Source organism: Bos grunniens, chromosome 10 (assembly GCF_055505025.1).
Source record: "Bos grunniens cultivar Pamir isolate PY7600 chromosome 10, Bosgru_T2T1.0, whole genome shotgun sequence".
Classification (NCBI taxonomy): Eukaryota; Metazoa; Chordata; class Mammalia; order Artiodactyla; family Bovidae; genus Bos; species Bos grunniens.
In genome coordinates this window covers 100,705,207-100,717,982 of record NC_141174.1, presented here as the reverse complement: position 1 = coordinate 100,717,982, position 12,776 = coordinate 100,705,207, and the positions used below count along the sequence as shown (strand labels likewise).

At 41.7% G+C, this 12,776-nt stretch overlaps 1 protein-coding gene across 2 annotated transcripts in view; it reads right to left on the bottom strand.

Annotated features, from left to right (window-relative positions):
• APC (APC regulator of Wnt signaling pathway) overlaps positions 1 to 12,776 on the bottom strand; it is a 351,744-nt gene that overhangs the window by 317,509 nt on the left and 21,459 nt on the right. For both annotated transcript variants that reach the window (XM_086323303.1, XM_086323316.1), the window contains exon 2: positions 9,534 to 9,646. The gene's annotated coding sequence lies outside the window, so the exon portion shown is untranslated. The remainder of the gene's footprint in view (positions 1 to 9,533; positions 9,647 to 12,776) is intronic.

The window sequence follows — 12,776 nt, the reverse complement described above, 5'->3', positions numbered from 1 at the left end:
CGTCCATGGGATTTTCCAGGCAAGAGTACTGGAGTGGGTTGTTAGATCACGAGGCATTAAATATGGCTCTTTCTCATTGTTTCTATCAATGACAACCAAAATTATTTCCCACCTCAGTAATTCATTCCTTGAGGAGGAAAAAAAAAAATCTAAGAACTTGTTTTTTATACTTAACATTATATCATAACTATTTTCTGTATTATTTCACTTTCTTTTGAGTGTAATTTTAAATGACTAAAAAAATGACATCCTAAAAAAAGATATTTTGATTAGTAACCATTTTTTTAATAAATAACAAAGCATGTGGATAGGACTTTCCACATATTTTAAAGGTTAATTCGTTTGGTTATATTCTAAGAACCAATGGAACTCTTAAGTCTCATGATCATTTCATTTCAAACTTTTGACAAAGTTATAACCGATTCCTACTAATTATGATTGAAAGTAATTTTTGTACTGTGAATTTTATGGCCTTATTGGTTAGAAAAGGCAGTTTAGTCCAAAATTGATCAATTTTTAAAATTTTTCAAATCAAGAGCTCATAAAGTAACAATTTATTCTTTGTGTTTTCAACTTTTGATTTTTAGCAATATATTATTTTAGTATTAAATGGCTTGTGTTTATTGTCCAAAAGAACACTAGCTTATTTTATTCCTTATTTACATATTATATGTGCTACATTAAGAGTAAATTGTCTTTAAAAATATTTTGTGATTAAGAATTCTCACTTGGTAAAACAGCCATTTCCTTATTGTTGGCAATTTGTGAGATTTTATATAGCATTCTTATAGTATTAATAAAAGACTCAGAGTTGCTTTAAGAATTCAAAGTAATTTCATCAGCGAGACAATTCTGTGGAAGTCATTCATACTACACATGAGAAAGTCCGAGTGATGAAGCAATCACTTATTAAAATTCCCTCATATTTAATAACAAAATAATATTAAATAAATTATATGAGCAGAATAAAATGTGTTCCACATTATTTTGCTTATAAATGTATTTATAAAACAAATAAGGTTTCAGTTGTCCGAGAAGAGGAAAGAGAATAGCGATAATAATAAACCATGCCTGATCTAACCCAGTGATGTATACATTTTGAACAATGTCCTTATATAAGATTAATATTTAAGGACCTGCATTTAATATTGTTATTTTTAGTGTGTGCAGGATAGTACAGATAAAGGTAACATAATTTTAAAGTTTAACTTGAATTTTTGGCACTATATCTTTCAGCAAAGAACACTGGACTCTTTCCCCAGTTGCCTTTGGCAATAAACCCCACAGTGACTGATCTTCATGACCTCATCCTGGAATTTGGCTTGAGTGACCAGTTTTAATCAACCTGAACATAATGCCTCTTTGTCTATTGGAAAACAAATGGCGCCAGATTGGCTCTTTCTGCTACAACCATAGCTCATCTGGCTAGCTTTGTCCATGAAAGCCGAAGTATGAGACACAATTTGAGGAGTTAGTTGTGTGTGAAAATCTTAATGAACTCAGTCACCTTGTAATTTAATGGCCAAGAAGCAGCTGTCTGAACAGATTAGCCATTAAATCTCCGATGTGGGGCTGTTTGACCTTAATTTGCATATTTTTAAAACCCGATTTTGCAGGATGTGGTCGGCTCTCGGAGTCAAACGAGGAGTCTCTGAGCCCTGCCCACTCTTGTCACAGTACCAGGCTCCAGAGCAGACGCCGAGTCAGTCATTAGCAGGAAAACCAAAGGTAGCACTGCTTTCCTGTTTTACACAGCTTTCTTATATTTAAGTAGTTTTATACAAGTAGCATTTGCTCATTGGCTACTGTTGTTCTCTGAGAAGCTAAATCAACATTCAGCTGAATGTAGCCTTCAGCTACAGCGACGGGGAGATCTGTGGCGGGTAATAAGAACATCTTTACAGTGGACTTTACAGTGTATTTATTTCTGAATTTAGATATGACTGTTGTTGGGATTCAGAAAACTGAAAATAAAATAACAAAGACATTCAAACAGTGTTGCCAAAAGAAATGCTTAGAAGAACCAGGCAGGTAAAAGTTGGGTTGTACAGGAGACAACTAATGGACCTCCAGGATTAGTAATAGAATCCTGCTTAGAACACACGCTGCACTTCCCAGGCTCCCTTGCAACTATGTGAAGCCATGTGCCATGGACTGAATTGTGTCTCCCAAGTTCACAATTTGAAGCCTATATGCCCCCACCCTGTCCCACCAGCACCGTGTGACTGTATCTGGAGAAAAGGCCGTTAGGAGGTAATTAGAGGTAAATGAGGTTCTAAGGGTGGGCCACTAATCCAACAGGACTGTAACCTCTAAGAAGAGGAAGAGATCTTTCTGCACCAGGTGGGGACACAGGGGAAGACCCCTGTCTACAAGGCAAGAAGAGAGCTATCACCAGAAATTGAATCAGCCAGCACCTTGATCTGGGCCTTCCCAGCCTCCAGAACTGTGAGAAAAAAAAAATTCTGTTATTTGCACCGCACAGCCTGCGGTACTTGGTTATGGCAGCTTGAGAAGACTAAGATACCACGCAATAAAGTTCTGGCCAATGACGTAAGAGCAGAGATGACAGGTGTGACTTCTGGGTTGTGCAGTTACAGAGAATGCACACACTTCCCCTCCCCCTTTCTCTTTCTCATCAGCAGGACCCTGTTCCTGGTGGCAGTCAGTGATCGCAGGCCACTCAGATAAGGACCATACCTCAGGGCTGGCTGAGCAGCACCACGGAAGGGACCTGGGGCTCAGACACCGTGGGTCTGTCACCCTGGCTCTGTACTATTCATGCTAGAACTACATTACATGAGAGAAAACCCAAATCATCCCACTTAAGTCACTGTTACTTTGGTCCTTTTGCTTTACAAGCAGAATCTGTTTCTTAATCCACATAGTATATAAGTCAATTGAAAGGAATGGTTAAAGTCTTAAAATCCAAGTTTTAGGAAACAATATACATGCCAAAACAAGAGTAAACAAAATATGTGTCTTAAGATAGATTGAACTAGTTTTCAGTTCTGGCTATTAATTTTCAGTCTCTTTTCTGGAGCCTGGAAAGAATCCTTAGAAAGATGCTACATCCCACCCTGTTCCAGGCTGTTCAAAGCATCCCTCTCATACAGCCCAACAAAGGCAACTCTGCTTGTCAGTCCCTACGGGATTTAGACGTAGGGCTGGGGACACAGTGTGGAGGTCCCTCACTACTATTGCCTGTTGATGAACTGTGAAGACAGGAAGTTGAAAACCAAGGGCCATGGGTTTATGAGATGCCAAAAGGAGTCTGAGGGTGGATTGGTGAGAAGTGTCCCTGGAGGGGACTAACACAGGACCACCTCTTATTGGTGTACAGATTGTATGCTGCCAGCTGTAAGGGAGCCCATGCACGAGGAAGTCAGAGATTTGCACGTTCTGATACTCTCCCAACAAGTGTTAGTGAAGAGCTTCAGAGTTAAAGTTCTCTTTCCCTAATTTGCACACTGTTTCAGTAAGAGCTGCATTAGCTATATTTTGAATGTGACAGGCTGGTTGGGGCTAAAGAGAAAAGAATGACCTTCCCATTTGTAAAAATCAGTGAAGGTCTGCAGTGTGGGGAGGGCCTGAGTTTTAGAATATGCATAGGAGTACCTTGTAGATCTTGAGACAGCCATGCGGAGGGGAAAAACACCACAAGAAGACCAATGAAGTACAGGTGATAAGCGCACTTAATTAGAAAGGTTCCTATATATTTCAGTCACTGCATAGGAAACCCCACGCATCCCAAATGGTGCTATGGGGCTGGAGCACAGGGAGGTTTCCAGTACCATATTTCAAACATTTAAAAAAGCTCATTTTATGTCAACATATTGTAAGAGTAGCTGTTGCATGTTTAAGATATTTCCAAAAGTTAAGGAGACAAGAATAGGGAAATGGCAACACTTTGTGAAATGCAGTGCTATATATTTTAAATACTATACAGCAGTTTATTGCAGAGGTTGTTATCTAGCGGCTCAGTCATATTTGGCCTTGCAGTCATATTTTGCTGACACAGTATTTAAAAAAAATTGCAATTAGCTGTCAGTCTTTAAACAGAAGAAATTTTACAATAAAATTGGGATTTGAGGGTTTCTTCTTTGAAAACTGGAAAATGTGACAATACTGAGCTCATACTCCCTTATGAAAATAATCAATGGAGCTGAATAAAGGCAGGTTCTTTCTTTAAAACTGAAGTGTAGCTGATGTATACTGTTGTGTTACTTCGAGTTGTACATTAAAGTGAATCAGGTATACATATATCTATTCATAGACATATATATATTCATATGAAAAGTGAAAGTGTTAGTTGCTTAGTTGTGTTTGACTCTTTGCAACCCCATGAACCTACCCTGTAGCCTACCAGGCTCCTCTGTCCATGGAATTCTCCAGGCAAGAATACTGGAGTGGGTAGCCATTCCCTTCTCCAGGGATCTCCTCAACCCAGGGACAGAACCCTGGTCTCCTGCACTGCAGGCAGATTCTTTACTGTCTGAGCTACCAGAGAAGCTCCATATATTCATATACATATTCTTTTCCAGATTCTTTTCCATTATAGATTATTACAAGATATTCAATACAGTTTCCTGTGCTATACAATGGGTCCTTACTGTTATCTATTTTATACATAGTACCGATGGCAACCCACTCCAGTACTCTTGCCTGGAAAATCCCATGGATGGAGGAGCCTGGTAGGCTGTGGTCCACGGGGTCGCTAAGAGTCTGATACGACTGAGCGACTTCACTTTCACTTTCCTTTCCCCTTTGCTAACTAACCATAAAATTGTTTTCTATGTCAGTGACTTTGCCTTTGTTTTGTACATAAGCTCATTTGTATCATTTTTAGATTCCACTTAAAAACAATATATGATCCTTGTCTTTCTTTGTCAAGGCAGCCTCTTTTTGATGGAGCTTCTATTATTCTGGCCACCAGAGTTCCCAGCTCCTCCCAGCTGGCATCATTTATATTACCTTCCTGTATCTGTCAGCACAGCACTAGACTAGCCCTGTTAGATTTCATATAGAGACTGTTTCCCCTGCAATTAAGACCTATTCTATTGCCGATAGAGTATGTGCTCGATAAAGAGTCACTGAATAATGAATGAGTGAATAAACTGATCCTGCTCAGGGTTCATTACAGTCTGATAACAGTGATCATCCTCAGGCTAGAATAAGTTATGGTCCAGTGTTTTGATCATCCTACCTGAACCTCTGCTTCCAGCCAGGAGAGAGGCGAACCTTCGAAGCTGGATGTCATGAATCCAGCTTCAGCTCAATTCAGTCACTCAGTTGTGCCCGACTCTTTGCCACCCCATGGACTGCAGCACACCAGGCTTCTCTGTCCCTCATCAACTCCTGGAGCTTACTCAAACTCATGTCATTCAAATCAGATATGCCATCCAACCGTCTCATCCTCTGTCCTCCCCTTCTGCTCCTGCCTTCAATCTTTCCCAGCATCAGGGTCTTTTCAAATGAGTCAGTTCTTCACATCAGGTGGCCAAAGTATTGGAGTTTCAAGTTCAGCCTCAGTCCTTCCAGTGAATATTCAGGACTGATTTCCTTTAGGGTGGACTGGTTAGATCTCCTTGCAGTCCAAGGGACTCTCAAGAGTCTTCTCACAACACCACAGCTCAAAAACATCAATTCCTCAGTGCTCAGCTTTCTTTATAGTCTAACTCTCACATCCATACATGACTACTGGAAAAACCATAGCTCTGACTACACAGACCTTTGTTGGCAAAGTCATGTCTGTTCTTTTTAATATGCTGTCTAGGCTGATCATAGCTTTTCTTCCAAGGGGCAAGTGCTCTTTAATTTCATAGCTGCAGTCACCATCTGCAGTGATTTTGGAGCCCAAGAAAATAAATTTTGTCACTGTTTCCATTGTTTCCCCATCTATTTCCCATGAAGTGATGGGACCTGATGCCATGATCTTAGTTTTCTGAATGTTGAGTTTTAAGCCAACTTTTTCACTCTCCTCTTTCACTTTCATCAACAGGCTTTTTAATTCTTCTTCACTTTCTGCCATAAGGGTGGTGTCATCTGCATATCTGAGGTTATTGATATTTCTCCCAGCAATCTTGATTTCAGTTTGTGCTTCATCCAGCCTGGAATTTCACATGATGTGCTCTGCATATAAGTTAAATATGTAAGGTGACAATATATAGCCTTGACATACTCCTTTTCTTATTTGGAAACAGTCTGTTGTTCCATGTCCTGTTCTAACTGCTGCTTCTTGACCTCCATACAGATTTCTCAGGAGGCAGGTCAAGTGGTCTGGTATTCCCATTTCTTTCAGAATTTTCCATTGTTTGTTGTGATCCACACAAAGGCTTTGGCATAGTCAGTAAAACAGAAGTAGATGTTGTTCTGTAACTCTCTTGCTTTTTCAATGATCCAGCAGATGTTGGCAATTTGATCTCTGGTTCCTCTACCATTTCTAAAACCAACTTGAACATCTGGAATTTAATGGTTCGCATACTGTTGAATCCTGGCTTGGAGAATTTTGAGCGTTACTTTACTAGCATGTGAGAAGAGTGCAATTGTGTGGTAGTTTGAACATTTTTTGGCATTGCCTTTCTTTGGGATTGGAATGAAAACTGACTTTTTCCAGTCCTGTAGCCATTGCTGAGTTTTCCAAATTTGCTGGCATATTGAGTGCAGCACTTTCACAGCATCATCTTTTAGGATTTGAAATAGTTCAACTAGAATTCCATTGCCTCAACTGGCTTTGTTCGTAGTGATGCTTCCTAAGGCCCACTTGACTTCTCCTTCCAGGATGTCTGGCTCTAGGTGAGTGATCACACTATTGTGGTTATCTGGGTCATGAAGATCTTTTTTGTACAGTTCTTCTGTGTAATCTTGGCACCTCTTCTTAATATCTTCTGCTTCTGTTAGGTCCATACCATTTCTGTCCTTTATTGAGCCCATCTTTGCATGCAATGTTCCCTTGGTATCTCTAATTTTCTTGAAGAGATCTCTAGTCTTTCCCATTCTATTGTTTTCCTCTATTTCTTTGCACTGATCACTGAGGAAGGCTTTCTTACCTCTCCTTGCTATTCTTTGGAACTCTGCATTCAAATGGGTATATCTCTCCTTTTCCCCTTTGCCTTTCATTTCTCTTCTTTTCTCAGCTATTTGTAAGGTCTCCTCAGACAACCATTTTGCCTTTTTGCATTTTTTTTTCCCTTGGAGATGGTCTTGATCCCTGCCTCCTGTACAATGTCACTAACCTCCATCCATAGTTCTTCAGGCACTCCGTCTATCAGATCTAATCCCTTGAAACTATTTGTCATTTCCACTGTATAACTGTAAGGGATTTGATTTAGGTCATACCTGAATGGTCTAGTGGTTTTCCCTACTTTCTTCAATTTCAGTCTGAATTTGGCAATAAGGAGTTCATCATCTAAGCCAGTCAGCTCCTGGTCTTATTTTGCTGACTGTATAGAGCTTCTCTAACTTTTTTGTTCTGAGAGCTTAATCAATGCTATTTTCTCTCCCTCCTCCCCCTGAGATCAGGGAGGCAGTTTTTGCAGTAATACCCGATGAGCTCATGGGAGCTGGTGCTGCTCTTCATTTTTATTGAAACCTTTATTTTCTGACAGCCTGCATCCCTACATTTAAGGTCCAACCTAGGTGATTTCTGGACCAAGGCCTTAGTGTTTGTGTATCTTTATAAAGCTGTTTTAGATTCTTTGGTGGAAAAAAGATAACTTTTGCCTGGTGACCTGATTTTACTTGTCAGCAAATTATTCAACAATTCTGTGATTTCAGTTATTTCCTCAGGAAACTGTGTTTGATTCCAAATGAAACACTTAAGTGTTTTATCTGCAAATAACACACAATGTGTCCCAAATGTATGGACTTTAATTTATGAGTCATTTAAGGAAAAGAACTGTTAAAGGAAAACTGGGGAGGGAGGAGGAAGGCAAGAGTAGACAAGAAAGGAGAGGTTGAGGCTGTTTTATAGTCTCAGCAGAAGCGATGGGGAGAGGATACTGAATGAATAACTTAATCTTGAATTACAATGGGGTATACTGGTATAAATCCAAAGGAAAAGCTCTTCTAAAATTAAAAGAAAATCATTCAGTCCGTGCTTTGGAGGTGAAACCTCTATGATTCTGGTTTAATGTTTTGGGACCATTCTGTTTTGCTCAGTTGCTGTGGATTTGCTTCCTTGTAGAAACAAGGAAGAAATCCCTCTAGAGTTCTGCAGGCTGGTTGGTGCTTCATAAACAAGCCAGGAAAGATTTTATAAACTCCTCCCAGAAGGATACAGTATATAAAAGAAATAACATTAAAATTTTAGTAGCCTCATTGCCAAGATCATTTATGTTCCTACATGCTAGGCATATCATTTTCTGGTAACTAATAATGGCTCTCTCTATACAATTCATGAAACAAGAAGCATTTCCTCTTCTCACCTGAGTGTGTTTCCTGAGCCTTTTTCCAAAACCCAACATTTAAAGGCGAGAAAGGCATTCTTCTCATTCTGAAAGCATTTATTCAGACTCTCTGGTGTACTTACTAGCTAGTCAAGCAAGAGGCAGAGAGGGGTGATTCGAAAGGAGACAACGGGGCACAAGACAAGGCAGAAGGATCCTAGGACGACAGAGCCCCCGATCAAAAAGCATGTCTTTGAGGGCAAGTAAACTTACACATTTCATTCATTCAGTTCATTCACTCATTCCTTTATCCATTATTTGTTAAACATTTATTAATGTTAAACATTTGCTAAACATTATTAATTCATGTTGTATTTAGGCAAATTCAACATGAACAAAATCAAAGACCTAGAATTGACTGGGGAAATAGTGCCTTGTACACAATATTCAGTAATGGTTAGCTATTATGTTTACTGGCTTCCCAGGTGATGCTAGTGGTAAAGAATCCACCTGCCAGTGCAGAAGACACAAGAGACACAGGTTCGATCCCTGAGTTGGGAAGATCCCCTGGAGGAGGGCATGGCAACTCACTGCAGTATTCTTGCCTAGAGAATCTCATGGACAGAGGAGTCTGGCAGGCTACAGTCCATGGGGTCATAAAGAGTTAGACACAACTGAGATGACTTAGCACGCATTATGCTTACTAGAACATCAAAAAGTTAGTATCACAGGGAGCTTCTACAAATTAATGAGAAAAGGAAAAACACAGAAAGTTGAGCAAGGATTATGGAAAGACAATTTAAGAGGAGGAAATGCTAATTCTCAATAAACCTATAAAAATATGTCCAGCTACACTGGAGGTCAGAGGAAAACACTGATTTAAACAACAAGATATTGGTTTCACACATCAGGTTGGCAGAATTTTAAAAGGCTAGTGAGGATGGGGAGAAATAATTGCTACAACTTTGGGGAAAGAAATCTGGAGGGGCCCATTAGAAATAGAAGTATACATATCTTCCTTGGGCTATGGTTCATTTTGGCTAGAACCAGGTGAGTGAGTGTTTGTGGGGAAAAGAACACAGGGTGAGAATTGGGTATGCACTCGGGAGCTTGTATCTGCCATGGGAACCCCTGGCAGAATCTTACCTGGGGAGTGGAAAGTGATGAAGATAGATGTAGTGCTTCAGAAGGATGCTCTGGCTGCGGTGTAGACAGTGATGGACAGTCACAGGGCTGGAGACAGGGAGACGGGTAACTGGCTGTGAAGACAAGTCCAGACATAAGAAAATGAGGGTCTGACATGATGGCAGTGACCTGAAAGGAGTGGGTACTATCAAAGCACTCAGGATGCAAAGTCAGAGGCCACCTACACAAATACCCGAGAGTAGGGTGGGACAGTGTGAGACTTTTATTTGTTTGGGCTCCAGAATCACTGCAGATGGTGACTGCAGCCATGAAATTAAAAGACGCTTGCTCCTTGGAAGAAAAGCTATGCCCCACCTAGACAGCATATTAAAAAGCAGAGACATTACTTTGCCAACAAAGGTTGGTCTAATCAAAGCTATGGTTTTTTCAGTAGTCATGTATGGATGTGAGAGTTGGACTATAAAGAAAGCTGAGCACTGAAGAACTGATGCTTTTGAACCGTGGTGTTGGAGAAGACTCTTGAGAGTCCCTTGGACTGCAAGGAGGTCCAGCCAGTCCACCCTAAAGGAAATCAGTCCTGAAAATTCATTGGAAGGACTGATGTTGAAGCTGAAACTCCAATACTTAGGCCACCTGATGCAAAAAGCTGACTCATTGAAAAAGACCCTGATGCTGGGAGGGATTGGGGGCAGGAGAAGGGGATGACAGAGGATGAGATGGTTGGATGGCATCACCAACTCGATGGACATGAATTTGAGTAAGCTCTGGGAGTTGGTGATGGATAGGGAAGCCTGGTGTGCTGCAGTCCATGGGATTGCAAAAGAGTCAGACATGACTGAGTGACTGAACTGAACTGTGGGTTGGTACGATGCAGATGTCTCAGGAGGCAGAGACAGAACAGACTGAAGAAGTTCAGGAAACAACCTGCCCTAGATCAAATTGTGAGATAGCTCAAATTTACATTAAGGTCTTCCTCTTACCTTTCTGGTCTGAGCCCTCCTGCTATCCTGGATTACCCAGAACTCTGGACCACAGGGCAACCCTCAGGAGCGCTGCAGGCTTCAAAAGTCTCTAAACATTAAGCTGTGAGCTGCTACAGGGCAGGGATTGCATCCCATTTTTTACTGTGCCCCACCCTCCAGCTTATCTGTCACATAGCAGGTGCTCAATGAGTATTTGCTTATTTTGTGTTCTCATTTACTAAGATAACTGACTAAATCACCAAAATATACAAGACAGCAACTTAACAGGTGACCTTCCCGGAGTCCACTTTAACCCAAAGAAATGTACTAGTGGTGGGAAAATTTCTGGGAGATGGAGAACTTTGGGAATTGATTCTTCCAGGACTGTTAAATCTCACAACACAGGCAAAAACTGAATATTAACTACGTTTTTTTTTTTTTTTTTAATGTCAAGGGAAAGTGCCACGTTTGGTTATGAGAATCCAATGAAATAATCTACCAAAAAATGTTTAGAAGAGGGTAATGGAACAGACCTTGAACGTAGAATAATACCCCCTCTAGGCCCTCCTGCGCCCATGCAGCCACCGCTCCTTGGAGGTGGGGTTGCTCCTCCCCGCCACGGCCCCTGGCCTCGGGCGTGGTTTAAGTCCTCCGGGCCGCCGCCCCTAACCTCGGACGCGGGGTAGCTCCTCTCAGCCATTCCTGCGCCGTCGCAGCCTGGCACTCTTGGCCGCTGCCCCTGACCTCGGACGTGGGGTAACTCTTCTTGGCCACTGCCCCTCGAGCATGGGATCCTCCCGGCTTCTGACCCTGATCTTGGACGTGGGGTAGCTCCTCTCAGCCGCGCTAAGTGCGCCGGTCGCAGCCGCCGGCGCTAAGGGTGCCGGTCGCAGGCGTTCAAGGTCAGAAGGGGCGGTGGTGAGGAGGGTGGTGAGGAGATACCCCACGTCCAAGGTAAGGAGCAGCAGCTGCGCTTTGCTGGAGCAGCTGCGAAGAGATACCCCACGTCCAAGGTAAGAGAAACCTGAGTAAGACGGTAGGTGTTGCAAGAGGGCATCAGAGGGCAGACACACTGAAACCATACTCACAGAAAACTAGTCAATCTAATCACACTAGGACCACAGCCTTGTCTAACTCAATGAAACTAAGCCATGCCCGTGGGGCCACCCAAGACGGGCAGGTCATGGTGGAGAGGTCTGACAGAATGTGGTCCACTGGAGAAGGGAATGGCAAACCACTTCAGTATTCTTGCCTTGAGAACCCCATGAACAGTACGAAAAGGCAAAATGATAGGATACTGAAAGAGGAACTCCCCAGGTCAGTAGATGCCCAATAAGCTACTGGAGATCAGTGGCGAAATAACTCCAGAAAGAATGAAGGGATGGAGCCAAAGCAAAAAGAATACCCAGCTGTGGATGTGACTGGTGATAGAAGCAAGGTCCGATGCTGTAAAGAGTAATATTGCATAGGAACCTGGAATGTCAGGTCCATGAATCAAGGCAAATTGGAAGTGGTCAAACAAGAGATGGCAAGAGTGAACGCCGACATTCTAGGAATCAACAAACTAAAATGGACTGGAATGGGTGAATTAAACTCAGATGACCATTATATCTATTACTGCGGGCAGGAATCCCTCAGAGGAAATGGAGTAGCCATCATGGTCAACAAAAGAGTCCGAAATGCAGTACTTGGATGCAATCTCAAAAATGGCAGAATGATCTCTGTTCGTTTCCAAGGTAAACCATTCAATATCACAGTAATCCAAGTCTATGCCCCAACCAGTAACGCTGAAGAAGCTGAAGTTGAACGGTTCTATGAAGACCAACAAGACCTTTTAGAACTAACACCCAAAAAAGACGTGCTTTTCATTATAGGGGACTGGAATGCAAAAGTAGGAAATCAAGAAACACCTGGGGTAACAGACAAATTTGGCCTTGGAATATGGAATGAAGCAGGGCAAAGACTAATAGAGTTTTGCCAAGAAAATGCACTGGTCATAACAAACACCCTCTTCCAACAACACAAGAGAAGACTCTACACATGGACATCACCAGATGGTCAACACCAAAATCAGATTGATTATATTCTTTGAAGCCAAAGATGGAGAAGCTCTATACAGTCAGCAAAAACAAGACCAGGAGCTGACTGTGGCTCAGATCATGAACTCCTTATTGCCAAATTCAGACTGAAATTGAAGAAAGTAGGGAAAACCACTAGACCACTCAGGTATGACCTAAATCAAATCCCTTATGATTATATAGTGGAAGTGAGAAATAGACTT